This window comes from Eubalaena glacialis, chromosome 6 (assembly GCF_028564815.1).
Source record: "Eubalaena glacialis isolate mEubGla1 chromosome 6, mEubGla1.1.hap2.+ XY, whole genome shotgun sequence".
NCBI classification, from domain to species: domain Eukaryota; kingdom Metazoa; phylum Chordata; class Mammalia; order Artiodactyla; family Balaenidae; genus Eubalaena; species Eubalaena glacialis.
Window position 1 is genome coordinate 114,623,795 of NC_083721.1, and position 20,087 is coordinate 114,643,881.

Genomic DNA, 20,087 nt, shown 5'->3' on the forward strand with positions numbered 1-20,087 from the left:
TCCCTTCCCTGTATAGGCAGTTGACACTTCTGAGTACTTTTGAGTTTCAATTCTTACTTTACTGCATCCTAATCTATCTGTGATCCTGCTGAGCACCCCAGATTTCTATCTCCTTAAAGATCTATCCTGAATAGCAGAAGCATTTTTCCTGAGCCGTGTGGCTTATTCTTTTATTAAGGCTAATCCTTGGGGCATAAACACGTACATACATACATCCCTTCAGATCTGTCTCTGTGATTTCCATTCCTCCTTTCTATCATTGCTATCCTCGTCTTTTGAGCCTGAAACTTCTTCTAATCCATTTTCTGCCTTCCAGAAAGTCATGCAGCCATTTGCTAAGTGCCTATCTTATTCTTGAAACACAACTCTGAAATATTTTGCCAGTTCATACCAAAAAGGAGAATGTAATTCATTTCACTGAAAGTACTGTCTCCTTTTTTTTTCTCCTTCTCTTACCCTACATGGATATCTCTACCTCTGGCTTTCCCTTTCTCTATCCCAAACACCTGAAAGATCCCCTTTCAACTGCCCCTCCTCTCTCCCCTCCACTTAATCTTTCAGGAACCAATGTGACAAAGAGCTCTCATGTGTTAATGGACAACTGTGACTAATTGATAGTGACTAACCATCAGGAGAAGTGTGTGAAGAAAGAAGGAAAGGTTACATCCAGGTTTATTGGGAAGGAGTTCTAAGGTCAGTATAGGTAAAGCTTGCTGTGGGCATGGGATAACTAAATGAAGGAAACAGGTATGCATTTGGAGTCTTTCTACTCTGCCCAAGGACTACTCACTATGGGACAGTCCAGTCTGAGTGCCTTATAAACAATGAAGTCTTATGTGATGTAATATATTACTTTTACTATTCCAGCCTCCTTTGTAATACATAAGGTCTATTTCTTGGTGAACTGGAAGATTTTAGTGATGATACTATATGGTATAGGTATTGTAGCTTTCATCTTGTAAATTGTATAAACAACTTAACAAGTAACAAGAATAGAGTCTGGCCACTTGTGGAGGACGATGCCTCGGACAAGTAAGAGTCAATTACTCCTAAGATATTTCCTAACTTTGAAACACTGTGACTCTAGGACAAATTTGTAGATATATTTCTATTATTATCCAAAGGGCAGTGGTTACCTACAGATCAGGGGTTGGCAAACATTTTTTTGTAAAGAGCCACACGGTAAATATTTTAGACTTTGTGGGCCACTTATGAGATCTTGATTGCATATTATTCTTTTTTTTAAACATCCTTTAAATATGGAAAAACTATTTTTAGTGTATAGGCTTTAAAAGTTTGCCAACTTCTGCTTCCGATCACAAACAGAGAAATTGCTATACATAGATCTTTATGAGTTTGCTCCCCTAGACAAGAATATTCTCACTAAAATGGACTTAAATTTTCAATTACAAAATTTAATTTAAAGATATCCCAAGATAATGTGATAGAAAAATACAGTTATTTTATGGTTAACAAAGCTTTGATTTTTGTCCTCATTATAAATAGTGTAAGAAGAATATATTAAAAATGAAAAATAAAATTATTAAAAATGAAAAATAAAATTATTAAAAATATTCCTATCTGGACAAGTCCCAGGAGAGTAAAAGTTTTGAATCACAATGTAAAAATGATCATCTTCAGTATAACCCAACTTACTCTTTACTTGAAACTCATTGTTGTGTTCACACCTATACCTTCTTACTAAATACATCAATTTTCAACAAAAGCAGTTTTAAAAAACATTCCGTTCTGGTAATAACAGACAGTAACATGTATCAAATCAACATTCAGAATGCTGCTGGACAGCGATGAGAATCAGATACCATTAAAAAAGTACTCCCATTGTAGATATTAGATAAAATCTTTTCATCTAGGGAAGAGAAAAAACAGATGCTTTCAGAAACACCATAATTAGTTGGGAGAGCCCAAACATTCATTAGAGATGACCTAAATGAATCGAAAGCTTGATTTGTAGCAGGTTTTGATATTATGTTCAATCATTCATAATTGTGAATAAAAAGGATGCACTACTTGTAAATCATATATTAATTGAATATAGGTGACCAATTGGAAACTAACCACTCTAAGTTGCTGTCTTGCCTTTTCTGAAACTCTACTGCCTCATATGTAGTGCACATATACTGATAAATAATTTAGTAATTCTGAAACAAACAAAGTGTATATATAGGTTTAAGTCTTTTCAAGTCTAAGTAAGAAGGTCTTTTTTTAGTTTAGCAGACTGTTCATAGTAGGAGAGAATTATGATTTAGCTGTGTAATGTAAATAAGGCTAAGAGACATGTATCAGTGAATTTCTCAAACCATTTTGTGTTGGAGAGCCTTATCAATTATTTGTATATGTGGTTTATTATTTTTATTTTACTCCTTTTTTCCACCTATAAAAAATAAACAATTGATAAGTAAACTGAGTAAAGATTCAGTACAAATCACAAATACACATTCAAGAACAAGAACTGCTTGATATCACTTAAAAAACTCCTGAACAGAAAGTTTCTGTTACTTTTTGTGTTCCAAAGGAAACCCAACGTACTCATATCTCAAAAACCTTTTGGTGCAGACTTGTGTTTTTAACAAATGGAGAAAAATCAATTGCATGTTCTCTTTTCTAAGGGAGTTTTTTATTTAATGCTTTCAATATTAATTTCTTCCCAATTTATGAATTGCTTTATTTGTGAAAAATTACTCTGGGCCAAATACTAAAGCAAGCCTTTAGTATGGAAAGGTAACTAGGTTTCAGTCTCACTAGTTGTTTTTTTTTTTTTTAACTTGGTAAAATGTATTTTCATTCAACAAATGTTAATTACTCACTAATTAGATGTAAAGTCCTAAGTTATAATAGGCATATTATGAGATACCAAGATAGATCAGGGATGGTCCTTGTCCTAAAAATGCTTAGCTCTAGTAAGTATGACAATTGAGACATCCAAAACAGTATTGAAATAAGCAGACCTATCATTTGAAATATTATAAACAAAATAAAACAATTTCTATGCTGACTGTTCAATGGATATCTTGGTCTTGCTGTATAATGATTGAGCGGCTATTGTCTAAATGTGTCCTTCATAGCTTTCTTGTTACATATGTGACAATAAGAAAGCTTACTCTTAAAATTAGTTGCTGACACATGAAGAAGAAACAGGCGCACAGATGTGTACGGAGCAAGAAGTTCATAAACGATAAATAGATTGCCAAGCAACTCTGAAGCCAATTATGAAAATGGAACATTAATAGAAGTGCTTTGAAAACTTGCCACATTTCTAAGGTAAATCATTCAATCTTTTTAAAGATTTGCTAATGCTCTAGTGCTTTTATACATGTTATTTACCTAGATAAAGAAACTTGTGATAGTGTTTTATCATTCTCTTTTATTTAGAAATGATTTTCTATTCTGTGGAGTGTGTAAGGTATTATTACACATTTGGGGAGCAATTAAAGTTCTACCTCATCATTACAGTGACTCCTTCTAGACAGAACCATAAACAAACAGCCTAGTCCTCTGTGCGAGACAAGGAGGCACATGTTTGATTAATGGTCGGCACCGATGACACCTGGAATCCAAACAGTTGGAGTCATACCTCAGGAAATGCTTCAAGGACATGAGGAAGCACCATCTGAAGCAACACAGATGCTGATAAAGGACAAATAGTTACATCCAGGATGAAAACTGTGAATAAAGGAAGTAACAGAATTTAAATAGAAACCAGAGGGCAGACTGCAGAGCAGGAAAGGGGCTGAAAAAGAACAAAAGCAGTGGACCTGGCAAGCAGCACCTGCTCTCAAGAGTCATCCCATAGTTCTGCGCCTTCCCCCTCCTCTCAGAGTCTCTATCTGGCTGGCTCCTCTTCAGTCTCCCCCCCTCCAGATGGAGGTCCCCCAATCATTCTCTCCTTTGACTTCTACTCTTCCCTTAGTTAACTGAAGTGTCTCCACAAATTGCTCATTTAGGGTTTCTTTCTTCCTTGCTTTTTCTTTTTCATTCTTTTTTTTCTAGAGGATGAGACCCACATTTCGAATATTTAAAAAAATATATGAATTCATTTAAAAGAACTGGATATTTATATCTGGACAGTGGTATTTAGACTGATAACATTTTAGTGAGTCAAAATTCACTTATGAAATGGGTCTATTAGTGTGAATCCCACATGGCCATGGTGGTCATGGCAGGATTTCTAAGCAAATAGAGATTACAATTGTGCATCAATTATGATCAGGTGCCTTTTCTAAGGTTCAGTTTATTTGTATCTAAAGTGAAGCTGATACTGCATTTTTGAGGGTGGAAATTTACCTCACTGAGAGCTGAGATTTTGAAATGACTACTTATATGAAGAAATTGCTTTATATCCATGTTTTTTAAAAAAGGTTTTTTTTTTTTCTTTTGGTATGTTTTCAAAATTATGCTCTGATGTAGCTTGGACATGTATTTTCCAGTCCTCAAAGAAGATTTATATCAAAAGAAAGAAAAGCACATGATCCTACTAATGATGGTTACTGAGGAAACAGACAATATAAAATGATTTTATATGACTCTCAGCTACGCTAGTGATTTGAAAGTAGGAGAAAAAGCTTAAAGTAGTTTTCTTCAGAAAGTAAAAACAGAGAAGTATCCAGATAGACATAAACTGTACTCTTTGAAAGACACAACAATTACAAATATTCATGTTGCTGGTGAGTGGATGTATCACATAGCTATGATTTCTTGTCAGCTTTATGAGTAAAAAACGTGGCTTCTCTTTAGAAGAGAAGAATTAGGGAGAAACTGAATAGTAAGTGCTAGTAAAGCCTTTGTCAGTCAAAGTCTCTTTGGTAAGAGACATAAAGCTCATAGTAAATGAAGACTTCTGTAATCAATGAGGTGGAAAATCTTTAGGAAGACCTATAGTGACTTAGTCCTACTCAAGATTGGGTCACACTCTACTATCTTATTGACAATAGTGAAGGATTTTTTATTTTTATAAACACTTTTTAGAAAGTTATCTATATGTTAATATATAAATCCTTGAGTTAAGTCATGATTTATTTTCTTAGTTGACAGTCATAGATCATGTTCACCCAGTGGATTATTATCCACTTGGTGACAACATACTTTAACCAATGGGGAAAAAAATCACCTTCTGACTCCCCAGGCATTGGCTGTGCAAAACCCAGTTTATTTGTGTAGTCTGTTACTAACTTAACAAAAAGTTATTTGAGTCTATGCCCTAGGTATTGGGGATACAGTGATAAACAAGAAAACACAGTTTCTCCTCTTATGGAGAGGGAAAGAGAAAATTAAATCACAATTTATTCTAAGAAGGGAAACCCATAAAGAACACATAATTCCGCTTTGGATAACCAGGAAAGGGGTTGGTGTTTTGGCAGTGAGTTGCAATAAGATACAATTAAAACTTTTTAAGCAAGGGAGCAGAGTGGTCAGATGTGCAATTAGAAAGACCTTGCTGGATACAATGTGGATGATAGAATAGAGGATGACAAGAGTGGAAACAGGAATATCTTTTGTAGTTTTTCAGGCCCTTGATGATAATATCCTGGCCTAGGGTGGTGATAGCAAGTAAGGAGAGAAAAGAAGAGACTCAATAATATTTGGGAATAAGCAAGAAGCTTTGGTAATTTATTAGATATGAGGGGTGAGGGAAAGAGAGGACTCTAGAATGACATTCAGATCTTGGGCACCTGAGTAGATGGTCAATCAAGGATATTCAATAAGTAGTTGGATCTATAATCTGAGACCAAAAATATAGACAACTGAGGTGCCATCACAGAGATGGTGCTATGTAGTCTATGGCAGGGATTAATATTACCTAGAAGGCAGCACAAGTGCTTTTAATGGTTGCTAATGGGAAGAACATGGCAAATTAATAGGCATTCCCCAGGCCTGAAAACTGGCTTTTCACTTTCATTGGTTTCCAAGAAAATCCTTCATGAAAGAATTCATTAATTTTATGAATTTATTTTAAAATGAATTATTTAAAAGTAGTTGTAAAATTATGAAAACTACTAACCTTATTGTGAGTATACTCTAAATGGAAATATAAATCATATTTCAAAATCACGTTTTTCTCATTATTTTTTCCATTTTTAAATATATTTAAGCGTAACATTTGAAAACAAGGCATATTATCAATCTTAGATGGTTTGATTATAAGAGGAATTCTAAATAGGTAGTCACCAAATATCCACACAAAAACCACTTGTGGTCTCCATAAATTTAGACTCAAGGGAGTTCCATAATAACCAACTATAAGCAGTTCATTTGATTCACTGAAGACATCCATGACTGACAACTTTCCTTGACCACTGATGAGCAAGTTATAGTCAGTGAACTTTCAGATAAGATGACTTAATTATTTTAATTTACATAAATTATAATAAGGCTTTTCCCAACATTTTACTCTAACTCATCATCAGTTTGCTCTTGATTTCCCAGTGTTTATCTTCGACCCATATTTATCTTTTGAACTCTAGACAAATTGGGTAGGATGTTATTTTGAGATATGATTTAAAGTTTTCTCCTCAACACTTTCTTATAATTTTTGCTCTGCTACCAATTCAGTCATAATAATTCATTACCTCAGGGGAGGGATGATACAACAGAAAGCAGAAGTAAATCTTGGGACTTTTTGATTTCGACAGCCTTTCTCTCATGAGAGTGTAGGGAAGAACTCAGAACATAAAAAATGGATTTAGAAGGACCTATGATTAGTCAAAGGGCCCGGGTTTTCCATTACTGAGACTAGATTAAGTGTCTCTTGGCTGGGAAAGAAAATGAGTCAGAGGAGAAGCAGAGAAAGCTGAAATATTAATGGATCCCTGAGATAGATCTCTGTGCACTCCTCTCTCTCATTCACCCCACCACACCCAAACCAGAACCAAGTCTTAAGGCAGCCTCTGCAAGGAGAACCTATTCCCCAGACCCTCTCCAGACTTACACACCTGTGCATCAAGACTTACTAAAAGGCAACATTAATGAAAACAATGAAGTACTGACTAATATACATCAATGATATAGAAAAGAGAGCCCAATGCAATACAGACACTTGATAAATGATAGTATTAGCACTGTCAACCAATGGGGAAAGGACAAGTCTTAGCAACAAAATTACTGGGTCAATTAAAATATCAATACTGGATAAATTGAGATTTTACTCCTACCTCAAATCAAAATATAAATTACAGGTGTACAGCACGGTGACTATAGTTGGCAATATTGTATTGTCTACTTGAAAGTTGCTTAAGAGAGTAGATCTTAAAAGTTGTCACCACACAGACACACACACACACACACACACACGTTACCTGTGAGTTGATAGATATGTTAACTAACCTTATTTTGGTAACTGTTTTGCAATATATATGGATATCAAAACATCACCTTGTACACCTTAAACGTGAACATTGTTATACGTTAATTACATCTCAATAAACCTGGGAAAAAAAGATCTTTCCCTTAAATATTTGAAATGGTTACCTCTTTTCCTAAACCTGCAAGGCAGCCTTCACTACAGGGAATGATTAGATGCAGAGGTTTTCAAAGAATCTGTATTAATTGCTGCTGCAGTGTTGCTTACTAGAAGATGTCCTTACCCATGGCAATTGCTACGTGTGCTCAGAGGATAGGAAAAGCCCGAGAAGCAGCTAATGGCCCTTTGTAGAGTGTGCCAAGACTATTTGTGAATTTGTGGTTGTATCATTAGCTGTGAGACACATTCGAATTTCTCTCTACCACACTCATATTTGGCTTTAAGCATTTCCTCCAGAAAGTTCTTTTCCATTGCTGATTCCAAGCTCACTTGGCTGTCTGTGTAATGCTATTGCTTCTTAATTTTTTTTTTGCTTGTTTTGTCAAGCTGCTTCAAGGTTGCTATAAAATGTTTTCTGACACTCCATTCTTGCTTTTGGTCCATGATACTCAGAGTCTGTTGTGAAATATAAAAATGTTTGGTATCCGTAAGTCTGAAGAAAGCTTATGGAAGGGATTAATTTGACAGTTCCAAATGTGAATTTTGAGCCCAATTCTCAATGTAAAATTTGACATTTTACTGTTTTTTTTGAGACTTCTTTTCTTTCAGTATTGTATTTTCATTTTACTTTTTTAACGCAAAGCAAATTAGTGACGTGGTGATTTTCCCAGGAAGGAAACTCCCCACAGAATACATACTGTAGCAACATCAAACATGGCCTGTGAAACCACCGAAGCTAGGGGTGTTAATCTGGGTTGGAGGTCTGGACCTAAAAAGCCAAGTCTTCTACTCTCGCTTACAGTTTCATATATCAGCATAAACCAAGAGCCAAGATGATTTGGGTTTCTGTTTTCAGTGTATAACTTAGTTCCGTGAGATGATATTGAGCTATTTATGTAATAAAAATCTAGACATTAAATCAATACAACTTTTCTGTGGTTGTGTTTGTTGTTGTGTTGTTAATGCTGAAAAAAAAGTTTTACACTGGAATTTTTAAAAATGTAATTCTATGTCAACAACCAAGTAACAACATCAAACAATATTCCCTGATCTCATTTTTTTTAAATCATTGTGTTATCGCAGGAATAGCATGATGTAAAAACAAAATGCTTTCCCCCTGGGGTTTACACCAGTAGCAATTTCTAGGGAACTTATTAGGATGGCGTTTCACCAGCCAACTTGTAGGAGAGACCAGAAGATATCTGCAGGAGAGAAACTGGAAGTATACAAGCTAATTCCTAGGGCAGAGATAGAGGGAGGGTGGCAATTTTGAATACAGTGGAGTATCTGTCTCCAGTTTTCCTAGGGAGGAGTGAGAGAGAGGTGGAAGAGGGTGGTCAGTGAAAAATACTGCCAACTATATCATAAAAAAGTTTACCTCTTTTTCCCCACCAATCACCTGGGTATTGATTTAGGAGATACAAAGGAGGGTCCTTTACCCGCCTCTGGTCTCCCTGAGAACATCTGACAACATGGGACAAAGCAGAACATGATCAGCCTTAGGGGTCGGAGCGAGACACAAGACCAGCTGCCTCTTGAGCAGATCGTTGTAGCTCCCAGGTATTAACTGAGCAGTTAGGGCAGAAAAAGCAAGAGGTCTGCACTCACACACATGTGAAGAGCCTGGTGCATGGCAAAGAAAGTCGACCCAGAAAATTACTGTTTGTTTCTGCTCTTCTGTCCCTATTTTTACTCCCAGGCCAATATGACCTGGGAAACGCAGATTGCATAATAATTGAAATATCCTCTTGAGAAAAAGCAAACACACTCTTCTACTTTCCCTTGGCCCATATTCACAATTTTCCATGCTCTTAGATCATGTTTCTTATATACGCAACACTTCTCTGCTTCCTGAACCTCTCCAACCCTGTTTATTCCCATCAGTCAAGGAACAGTACTCATGTAAACCTTAATTCTAAGTCACATCCTTTATCACAATATTGATGGTTTAAATTCATTTCTTCATCCGCTACCCTTATTTACACCCCTAATTATATCCATCTGTCAGGTCACCTAATGTAAGGACCTTGGCGTTGTCTCCAAAGCCTCCTTCTACTCATTCTTTGCATCCCACACATGACATACTTCCTCTGCCCTCTCATTGGGGTGTACTCCAATCTCATGCTTTACAGATGAGTTCTGCCCTAAACTGCTAATGCAGCTTCCTACCTGCAGCCACTCTCCCCTCCAGTCTGTCCTCTGGAAGCTACCAGAATTGTGTTTGCAGAATGCAAATCTCATCATGTCAATTATTTAACTTAAAATTGTCTATGGTTCTACAAAGAATACACTAGTGTTCTCAGACTGGGAATGGGATGATGAAGAAATGCATGGATGGCCTTCATGGAGGTCTGTAAACCCTCTGAAATTACACGCAAAAAGTTGTTTTATGAGCATTAAGTATGTTTTTCATAAGAAGAGTGTCAATAAATTTCAACAGATTCTCAAAAGAGTCTGTGCTGTGACATGGCCTCCCTCCCCCAAAATAAAATTCTCTGAAACTCATTAGTGTGGCAGGCAAGGCCCTTCATAGTCCAGTCAAGTATAGCGGTGTAGTGCAGTGAGAGGTGGAGTAGCATGGGAAGCTGAGGGTAGTGGAAAATTTTAGAGTCAAGCAGTCCTGGGTTTCAATTCTGCTTTGATCATCTGGCTGGTTGGTCTTAGGAATGCATCCTCTCTGAGCTTTATTTGGCCTCTCTGATAAACGGGATAATACTCCTCTTCTTGTAGGACTGTTTTAATATTAAATTCAGTAACAGTGTAAAGTAACTGAGATATAATATCAATAGATATAATTTGCAGCTTCTTCACTATAATTTTCTGGACATCCAGAGATGATATTATTAAAAACAGTACCCTCACCTTCCCTAGTGATAAATCCCTCCCTTATCACTTGAAGTTATTTTTGTTTCAAGTTATTAAAAAACCCATATTCGATTGGCTAAATCATTCAAGGGAATATATTAGTACACGTAGCTCAAAAATTTCAGAGGTAGAGTATGCTTCAGGTGCAATTTCTACCAGACTCTACCTACAATTTTCTACCATACTCTAACTCTGTCTTTCCCTGTGCATCAACTTCCCCCTCAGGCTGGTTTTCCTCATGGTGACAAAGTGACTGTAGCAGGTCCAGCCCTCACAACTACACCTCCCACCATCTAGAACAAGTAAGAGCCTTTGTGTCCTGGAATTGCCATCCAAATCTGAGATTCCTTCTCTTGCCCACCCCTGAGCTAATCTTGGCAGCCAAGGTTTCATATTTAGTCTTAAGCATCTCTTGAGCCATCTGCATCCCCAGAGGGAATTCAGGGTTAGGGTGAATGGCAGTACTTAAGATACTTAACAATTCAGATGACACAGGCAACAAGTAATCTGGACATATACCAGCCCAAAGGGAACAGATGCTGGTTGGAAACAACCAGTATTCGCCGGGCATGTTCTGGGAGCTGAGCCTAAGCCCCACCTGGGGGCAAGATGAAGGTGAAAATAGTTTGCTGAGGTGGTAGCTCTCAGGGACCCACTGTGCATACCAACTCAAGAATGAGCTAATTCTCACCATTCTTCAGATCATCCTTTGTACCTAGAAAATCGCGACTCGGCTTGTACTATCTGCTAATGAGCTTCACCTTGAAAACAAGGTATGTACATAGGGAGAAGAAAAGGCAGCTCTTTGGTTTCCTGTTCTCTATAAAGGAACAAATCACTGGGGGAAAAAAATAATGTTTCTAACTCTAAAAATATTTCTGAAAAAAATCTACTTTAAAACTTTGGGTTAGTAATTTATATCCCTCACATAGACAACATTTAGAAATGCATTTCTTGATGTTAAATTATTTCGAGTCATTTCAAAAGTTTAGCAATCCTGAATCAATTTTTACTTTAATAGGAAGAGCAATTAAAAAGAAAAACAACAACAACAACAAACAAACAAAACGCCGCTGTTCTTCAGTTTCGCTTCATATTAAATTATTCACAAGTCACTTCTCAAACCCAGCCCAGGAATCCAAACTGTATCACAAAACAAAGCTTCACATTATGAAGAAACATAACTGGGTTACTTTGTTTCTCCTTTGCCTCTAAGTTCTGCTTTCCTCGGCTAAGGGTCTGGAAGCTTTCCAGACGCCAGCAGGGTGGGGGAGTTGTAACACGGGCTTGGCATGTGAACCTCATCACAGATTCTCCACGGGGCTGGGGGACATCAAAGCAATAATGCTCAATAATGCAGGTGCGCTGGAATGTGGGGGAAGTGTGGCAGCTGTGCTTTTATCTTATGTAGCATTTTCTTTTGAAAAATCAAATTAAAAAGAGAATATGTGTCCAGATTAGCTGGACTGGAAACTGTTGCTTACTTTGAAAATATGAAGGGGCACTAACTTCTCCCAAAGATGGGGGTAAATCTGTTACTGTTGTGCTTGTCTCCAAAGGATGCTGCTACCCAGGAGTTCCATAAGAAGAACTTATTTTAGAATTTCGCATTAAATATATTAGGGGCACGTGCCATTGTCTCATTTCTCTCATTCATTCATTCACTCATTTATCCCATTCAAGAAATGTCTATTGAGCACCCATGGGTGTCAGGCAGCGTTCTAACTCCTGAGGATGTGGAATACAACCAAATAAACTAAGTCGGCGCCCTCTTGAAGCCTGTATCCCAGGGCAAGGTAGACAAGTCAATTTTTTAAATCTCAAACAAATAAACACAAAATGTATCAGGTGGTGATAAGCAAGATGAAAAAATGTCAGCAGAGTTAAAGAACAGAGAGAGTGATGGGGTGGCAAGGTGATCTGTGCAGAAGGTCAGGGAAGATTTCACATTTGTGTCGAATCCTGAATGAAACAAGAGCACAAGCCCTAAGATATCTGGCTGAAGTGTTCCAGGCCACAGGAACAGCGGGCAGGCACGGTCCTCACAGATAAGCCTCCCAATGACCCTGTGATAGAGGTGGGACAGGTACTTTCATCTCTGAGACAGGAGGAAACTGGGACTCAGGGAACTGTGTAGCAGACCCAAGAATAAAGCTCATCTCTTCAAGCTCCCAGCCCTTTGTTCTAGAAAGAGCAAGTGCTAGATAAGTGTTTTTTGAGATTTCAGATTTGCTTTGTGATTGAGACTCTTTCTTCACATGACATTTTATGTGGAATCTCAATTTGTGAAGTAAGTAAAACTGGAGCCTCTCTGGAAGAAGTAAGCAGAATGTTTTGCCCATGCTTCATCCCCAGACCTTGCCCCACACCCAGAGCCTTTCCTCTGAGGATCCTCTGCAGCTCCCCTAACCCAGCATGCCTTGGGGAAGGAGGGACTAAGGAGAGGTGACAGTGAAGTATACAGGAGGAAAAACAGAGAAACGAGGAAGATTATGACAAGATCAGTCATCCCCACTTGCTCACGGCCCTGCCAAAGCAGCCTTTTATTTCTTTCAAGATCCAATTCAGTTTGCTCATTTTTGAGAAGAAGGGGCATTTGATATCTATTGCTCCAAAATGAATTACTCCCCAAACTTAATGGTTTAAAAGAACAAATATCTATTATCTCAGTTTCTGTGGGTCAGGAATCCGGGTGCAGCTTAGCTAGATCTCTGACTCAAGGCCTCCACGAAGCTATGATCACGGTGTCGTCACATCATTTGGGCTGCAGACTTCTCCGCTCAGCTGGAGGAGGATCTGCTTACAAACTCACTCATACGGTTGTTTCAAGATGACATTTTTTATTGGCTGTTGAATTGAGGGCCTCAGTCTCTTGCTGCCTGTTGGCTGGGGACCCTCAGGGTCTTGTCATGTGGGGCAAGCTCACTCCATAGGGCAGCTGCTTTTACTCAGAACGAGAGAGAGAGAGAGAGAGAGAGAGAGAGAGAGAGAAAGATGAAGTCAGAGCCTTTGTGTAACCTAATCTTGGGAGTAAAATCCCACCACTTTTGCTTATTTTATTCATTAGAAGGGAATCACTGAGTACGGCCCACCCTCAAGAAGAGAGGATTACACAAAGGCATGAATGCCAGAAGGCAGGGATCACTGGGGCACATTTTAGAGGCCACCTAACACAGGGATGAAAACAAATGTAGAAGCTACATAAATTCACGTAATCTTTGACATGCTTAATCTATGCAATATAGTTTTAGTCTTTTTAGTACATTGGTCTTTCTTGCTTCACAACAACCTAAAAATATGCATGCTGGTGTTTTTTTCATCAACTACTTTTAATATGGAGTCCTTGTTTTGTATCCCACCTATTTGTATTCTAGTATTAAGAAATAAAATTTCTTTTTGAAAAGGATTCTATTCAGGATTTTCTTGCTTACATGATTAATTGAAAACATACTTCAATACAGATGGAAACATCAGAGATGTTATTAAAAATCCTTGACACCTTTTCCAGAAGTACAAAGAAAGCGTCAGTAAGTTGCCCTCAAGTTACTCATAAGCTAGCTTTTTGGCCAAAAATACCCCGACCTATTCCAATGTTTCATAACTGACATCATCAGTCTTTCCAAAGTTACTTCTAAAAGGATGAAGTTGAGTGTACTGAAGAGTTTGGTCACTCGTCTGTATTTTTCACTAAACTGTAAGCTCCTTGAGGGTCACCCTTATCCCATAGTGTCCGGCACACCCAAGTGCCCTGCAAGAATATGGGTAATGAGTGATGCAGAAGTGACTCGAAAGAAACCAGAGGAAAATGCTACCAAAATAGCCAAATTAAACAAATTTTAAAAATTATTATGGTCTTTATGTGATAACACACTTCAGGGAAGAATTCAAGGATATATATACTAGGTAATAGTTCCAAAGGTTCCTGGACATCAGGTATCAGCTCCTTTATGTGGCCCAAGTATAGATTACGAGCTCAGTGAATATGGTCCAGAAGCTTGTCTAATGAGTGACGTGTATTCTGTGACAGTACTTAGAATGGAATGTGAGGACATCAAGAAGATGAAGTGAAGAGCTTTCCATACAACTGCAGCAGAAGCATTTTTTTGACAATTTTGCTTAGTTAACTACTCATGTTTATGAGGACTAAGTAGTGCTGGGTGGAGTTGCAAGATTAGGTTTGATCTGCATAGTGATGCTTTTGAAATGCTAGATGTGGATGAGGAGAAGGAAGAACAGAAGGGAGGCAGATTTCACGAACTAAAAGAGGTGCTGGAGCAAATGTGTCAGTCCAGTTAGTACTGAACCTTCTGCTGTCTCCTTTCTCTCCTGGATCATAGAGAAGGGTGGGCAAGGGGACCATACCTGGCATTTAGCCTCCCAAGTCCCAGATCCTATTTAATCATCCTGCTGTGCCATCAGTTCCTCTCAAGCTCTTTCCAGGTATTCCCTCTGCCTTTGTTTTAAGTTAAAAGATTGTGAGGGGATGGATTATTGGGCTAGCAGGGATGACCATCCGTAACTAAGACTGGCTTTCTCTCCGATTGCCACTGACCTCCTTGCTCCTGACATGATCACCTGCCATGCACAGTGTTTACCCCTAGAAACTCTAATAGCTAACCAAGTTAGGGCTACAAGGTTTTGTGGGGGGTTTTTGTTTGTTTGTTTTCTTACAAAATTTTTTTGAAGCTATCAGATGCAATACATTGTAATGACAGCTATTCTGCAAAGCTTTCCCTAATCAACTCCCAGTTGATAGAATGACCCTTCTCTTTCTGCCCTGCCTTCCTGGAGTGCCTCTATGCTGGTGCCCTCCACATTGCATGTCCTCACGGATTTACCTGCTCCTCTCCTCACTAGGCTATGAGCACTTAGGACCCTGGCATATTAGATGTGCTGGGTGCCACTAAGCACTTATATTATTTGATGGAAACAATAAACAAGGGAATGGAAGAAATAAGGATTTAATTAGGAACATCATTCTTTTTCATTCTAAATCTGCTTATCCACTAAGTCGAGTGGAAAAGAAGTGTATAAGAATTTATGGATGATCTCTTACTTTTAACAAAATGTTAGGAAGCAACTTCTTCCGACACCAGCACCACTACCACCAGGCAGGTTTTGTAGGAATGCCAAAGGGTTAAAACCTGTTACTTTGGAAGCTGTGGACTCTATAGCTGTATATTTAGATGAGATGTTATACGGGCAGAGATTGAATACAAACTGACCTCCCTGAGCCACAGTGACCGTGACTGGTTATTATTTCACAGAGGGAATTACACAGTATTCACAGGTAGAAGACCTAAGCGCAAGGCGGCATTATTTCTCCACTTGGAGTCATGTAATCTTAATCAGACCATTTAACTGTGTCTGAGTTTCCCATTTGTACAGTGGAGATAATTTTTAAAAAGAAGGAAAAGTAACATCGACAAGCACAACACTTTCTCTTCCCTTGTGATGCAGCTATGAGGACCAAGGTGATGACTGTGGAACTGCTTCCGAAATTATAAGGTGCAGTGCCCACATTTCTGCCAAGGGCCTCTGGGGAGCAAACACAGGAAGCAAGAATTGACTGTTTGACCAGAGCAAATACGAGATGTTAACACTCTTTGTTTTAAAAAAGGGACTTTCCGAAATCATAATGCTTTTACGAATCAGAAAAGCGCTAAAGTTCAAACTTTCCTTTCACATATGAATGTGCTTTATCTTTATTTAATATCTTGAGACTTTGGTGGGGAACAAATTCTGAGTAAACATATAAAGTGGACTCTTATCTCTGGGGCCATTAATGAGTTTTATCTTCCAAGCTAAAGATCTCAGAAGATCTTACAAAACTGAAAGCTCTTGAGTAGAGAGGAATGACTTTAAGCAAATAATCCAAGATTACTGCCAACATTCCTAAAAAAGACATTACATATTTCCACATGAATAGATGTTTCTGCTTCAGTACGCTATATGCTAAACTTCCATGGTAAAACTTCACAGCTCAGTACAAATCCATTCTATTGAACCACATATACACTCTCTTGCTGGGGACATACTCCATCCCCAATGGGTCAGGTGTCTCTTGGAAAAGAACCAGAAACTATGCAGTCTTCCTTAGATCTTTTTTTCTATTGTCTTACCATAGACTCACTGTTAGCAGCTCCTCTGGAAAGGAAAAGTAGGAGTGGGTTTTCCGGGATAGAGCCTTGTGGCTCAGAGAGCTGGTTTATGCTGTGAGAAGTATATCTTGAACATTTTTAGGCAATTTAAACACCATCTTTCTTTGACTTCTCCTCTCTGAAAAAGGAGAAATAATAAGAAATGGCTTTTTACTCATGAACACTCCATTGTTAAAATGAGAGCTTAGGAAAGTGGGGTGTGGGTAGTGGCGAAATGGGTAAAGGGGGTCAAAAGGTACAAACTTCCAGCTATAAAATAAATAAGTCATGGGGATGTAATGTACAGCATTGTGACTATAGTTCATAACACTGTATTGCATATTTGAAAGTTGCTAAGAGAGTAGATCCTAAAAGTTGTCATCCCAACAACAAAAAATCTGTAACTATGTATGGTGACAGACGTTAAATAGACTTACTGTGGAAATCACTTTGCAATATACACAGATATCAAATGATCATGTTGTACACCTAAAACTAATATAATGTTCTATGCCAATTATACCTCAATAAAAAAAAAATGAGAACTCAGTTACCTCTGACTCATCCTTAAGGTATCAGCGGGCACTGACCAGGCTTCCCATCTTTCCAAATCAACCTTTATGTGTTCTTGTGGCACCATCTCTCTCTCCTTCATAACCCTTAGCATAGTGGTGCTTTTACACCTTTATTTAAGAGCACAGGCTCTAGATCCAAACCACATGGGTTAAAATTCTGACTCCACTACTTACTAGCTGGGTAACCAAGCAACTTAATAGCTCTGTACTGCTGTTTTCTCGTCTGTAAAGTAATAGTTCTTACCTCACAGAGTTGTGAGGATTAAACTTGAAGAGGAGATGATATGTAGACCCCTTGCCTTACAACAATGCCTTCCACATAGTAAGTGCTTAATAGATGTTAACTATTTGTTTTGCTTTGTTTCAGCTCTGCCCACTTCAAGTTTTATGAGAGCAGGCACATCACTGCCTAACATTCATCATACCAAAGAACCCTTTTAGGAAACACTTGTTGAATAAATGAATAAACAACTTAATCTGTAAGATTTCATCCAGCTCTGTATGTATTCCTTTTGCGTGGTAACTCCAGAAAGTAAAGCAGAAAGCAAAATCAATGTGGAAGATTGTGGCGGAGGCTGGTTCTGGAATACTTGACATTTGACCTCAATTACTTCCTAGATTAATACAGGGCAAAAATGAATAAAGTGTAACCCATTGTAGGCTAAGGGTAAGATTTCAAAGAACTCATACATATTTGGTAAATTTTGTTCTATAGCTAAATAAACCGTGTGTTTTGAGGGAAATGAAAACCAGTAGAATACATTTTTAATATCAATACATGATATCTCCAGGATCTAGTAATAAAAATTTATGAAAACTTTTAAGATCTAATCTCTTAGCAGCATTTGAATATAAAATATGATACTGTTAACTGTAGTTGAAGCATTAAAGGTTATAGTGACACATGGTTCAGATTGGCTTTGCCCAAAACAGGCTTTGATGACTTCCTTACAAAAAGCTTTCCGGGCTGACAGCCATGTTTATGATAATAAATATGGTTATCATCAAATAAAAAGTTATGAGGTGCTTTTTAAAAACCCTTGGTTATAGTATCATCTTGAAAAGAAATAACACTCAGATGTGAAGGCTGAGAGAAAATTAGTCAGTATACTAAGACCATTGTGCACAATTCAAAATGGGTGATTTTAAAAAAGTGAGCCCTCAAAGGACATAATAAAGCTTTATATTATTGTTATGGCTTTCCCTGAAAGTATCTTCTTTAAATGATACCATTTCTGTGATCAAGGAGCAGCTATACAAGCACCATTGTGTTATTGTAAAGGAAAGCAGTAGGTAGTGAGGAGATCTGACTTTCTTGTGGCTCTGGCTTTCAGCTCTGGGATCACTTCTTCTCTTCCTATCTCCTTGATGATCCTTAAATTTCTTAAAAGAGACAAAGTCTAGTTACTCAGTGATTAAAATGCAAATACTCTTATTGACTTCCAGGTAAAATAAGGTATTGATGACTGATGTGGCCATTTTCTGAATAGATTTTGATAGGAGGCAAAAGAATAGGAAAGCATTTCAGTGCAATAAACTAGATTAAATGTTAGAAAAGGGAGGTTGTTGATCTCAAAGACAAATGTCAATATAATAATTTTGGCCAACACAACCTCTGATTAAGCCTGAAGAAAAAGCCATAAATGTTCTCTGAAAATAAATTCTTTGTTGGAAAAGACTTTTTCCCCTGGATTTTCTTAGCTTCCTTCCACTCTATTATTTTTAATCTACATTATGGGAACTAAAACACAATATTGTTACAGCTCATCAAAGAAAGTTCATCTCTTTTGCTCCTACTGTTTTTGGCAGAGCTCAGAGAATTTCAATAATATAAATATTTTCATTGAATTATGGAAAGCAGCAGGCAGAAATGACAAGTCATAAATGTTTATTTACTCAACTAATGAATAAATGAGTGGATAAATGAATAAAAGAATGATGAAGGAGAGAACTGATATACAGTTTTTGAAATGGACACAGCTTTCCACATAGGCAGTCACAGAAAGAAGGGCACTCATTTGTAGAGAGGAATTGGCACACAAAGACTAAATGCAAGCATTATTTATCTCATAGTTTTCTTTGGCCCAACGGTGGTTTATACTGGCAAAAAGAGTTTGACTTGACTTGTGCTGATCCTATTCCAGTTTAGAGTTTAAGTCTAGAAATAATTTTCTATTTAACTCAATAAACTAAATAGTGGATGACTGAGAGGATGCCAACACTTAGGCACTCTGCTAAAGCCTATTATTTCCTAATTACCTATTATCTCCTAATTGATAGGTTAATTCATCTCTTCTTAATGCCTATCTTCCTTGACCTTTTTGTAAGAACTGACACTCTTGAATACCCTATCATTGAAGACATCTCCTATAGTTTCTGCATCACTTCACTCTCCAGATCCTTTTCTATTGGTGGGTTCTCTTTTCTAAGCTGTCCCTTAATGATACATATTGCTTTGGTTTCAGTCTTCCATCCTGCTCTCTTCCATCCTTTTGAGCTCCCATTTACTCCAATCTCCTCAATAAATTCCTTTAGATTAAAAGCTATATTTTATAGCCTTACTCTGCCTCCTGAACTCCTATTCCACATTTCCAACACTGGGATGAATATTTCTGCCTGGAGACTGCATTGGTGATTCACATTTAACCATGAAATTCATTATTTTCTATGAATTGGTTGCTCCATTTGACTTCCTTTGTCAAATGTTTCCAGAAGATAAGCTTGTGAGTAACAGAATGAGCTGCATCATGAGTGGCCAGAAAGTGAAAACTAAACTGGTGCTTGGAGGGTTAATCTGAAAACCAAGTGAGAGAAGAAGTCTGGCCACCATATCCTACATCCTGGTGATACTGGAAGTTCCAGAAGATGGTCTCAGATTTAAAGTTTTTTTTTGTTTAGATGTTTTTGGTTTTGTTTTTGAATTTTTTGGTCCTGGGAAGATTATCAAGTTGAGGGACAGGCAGTAAGATAAGAATCTGCTATAGGAATTAAAGTAAAATACATCAGGGTTCTAAGTCAAACAAGTTACTT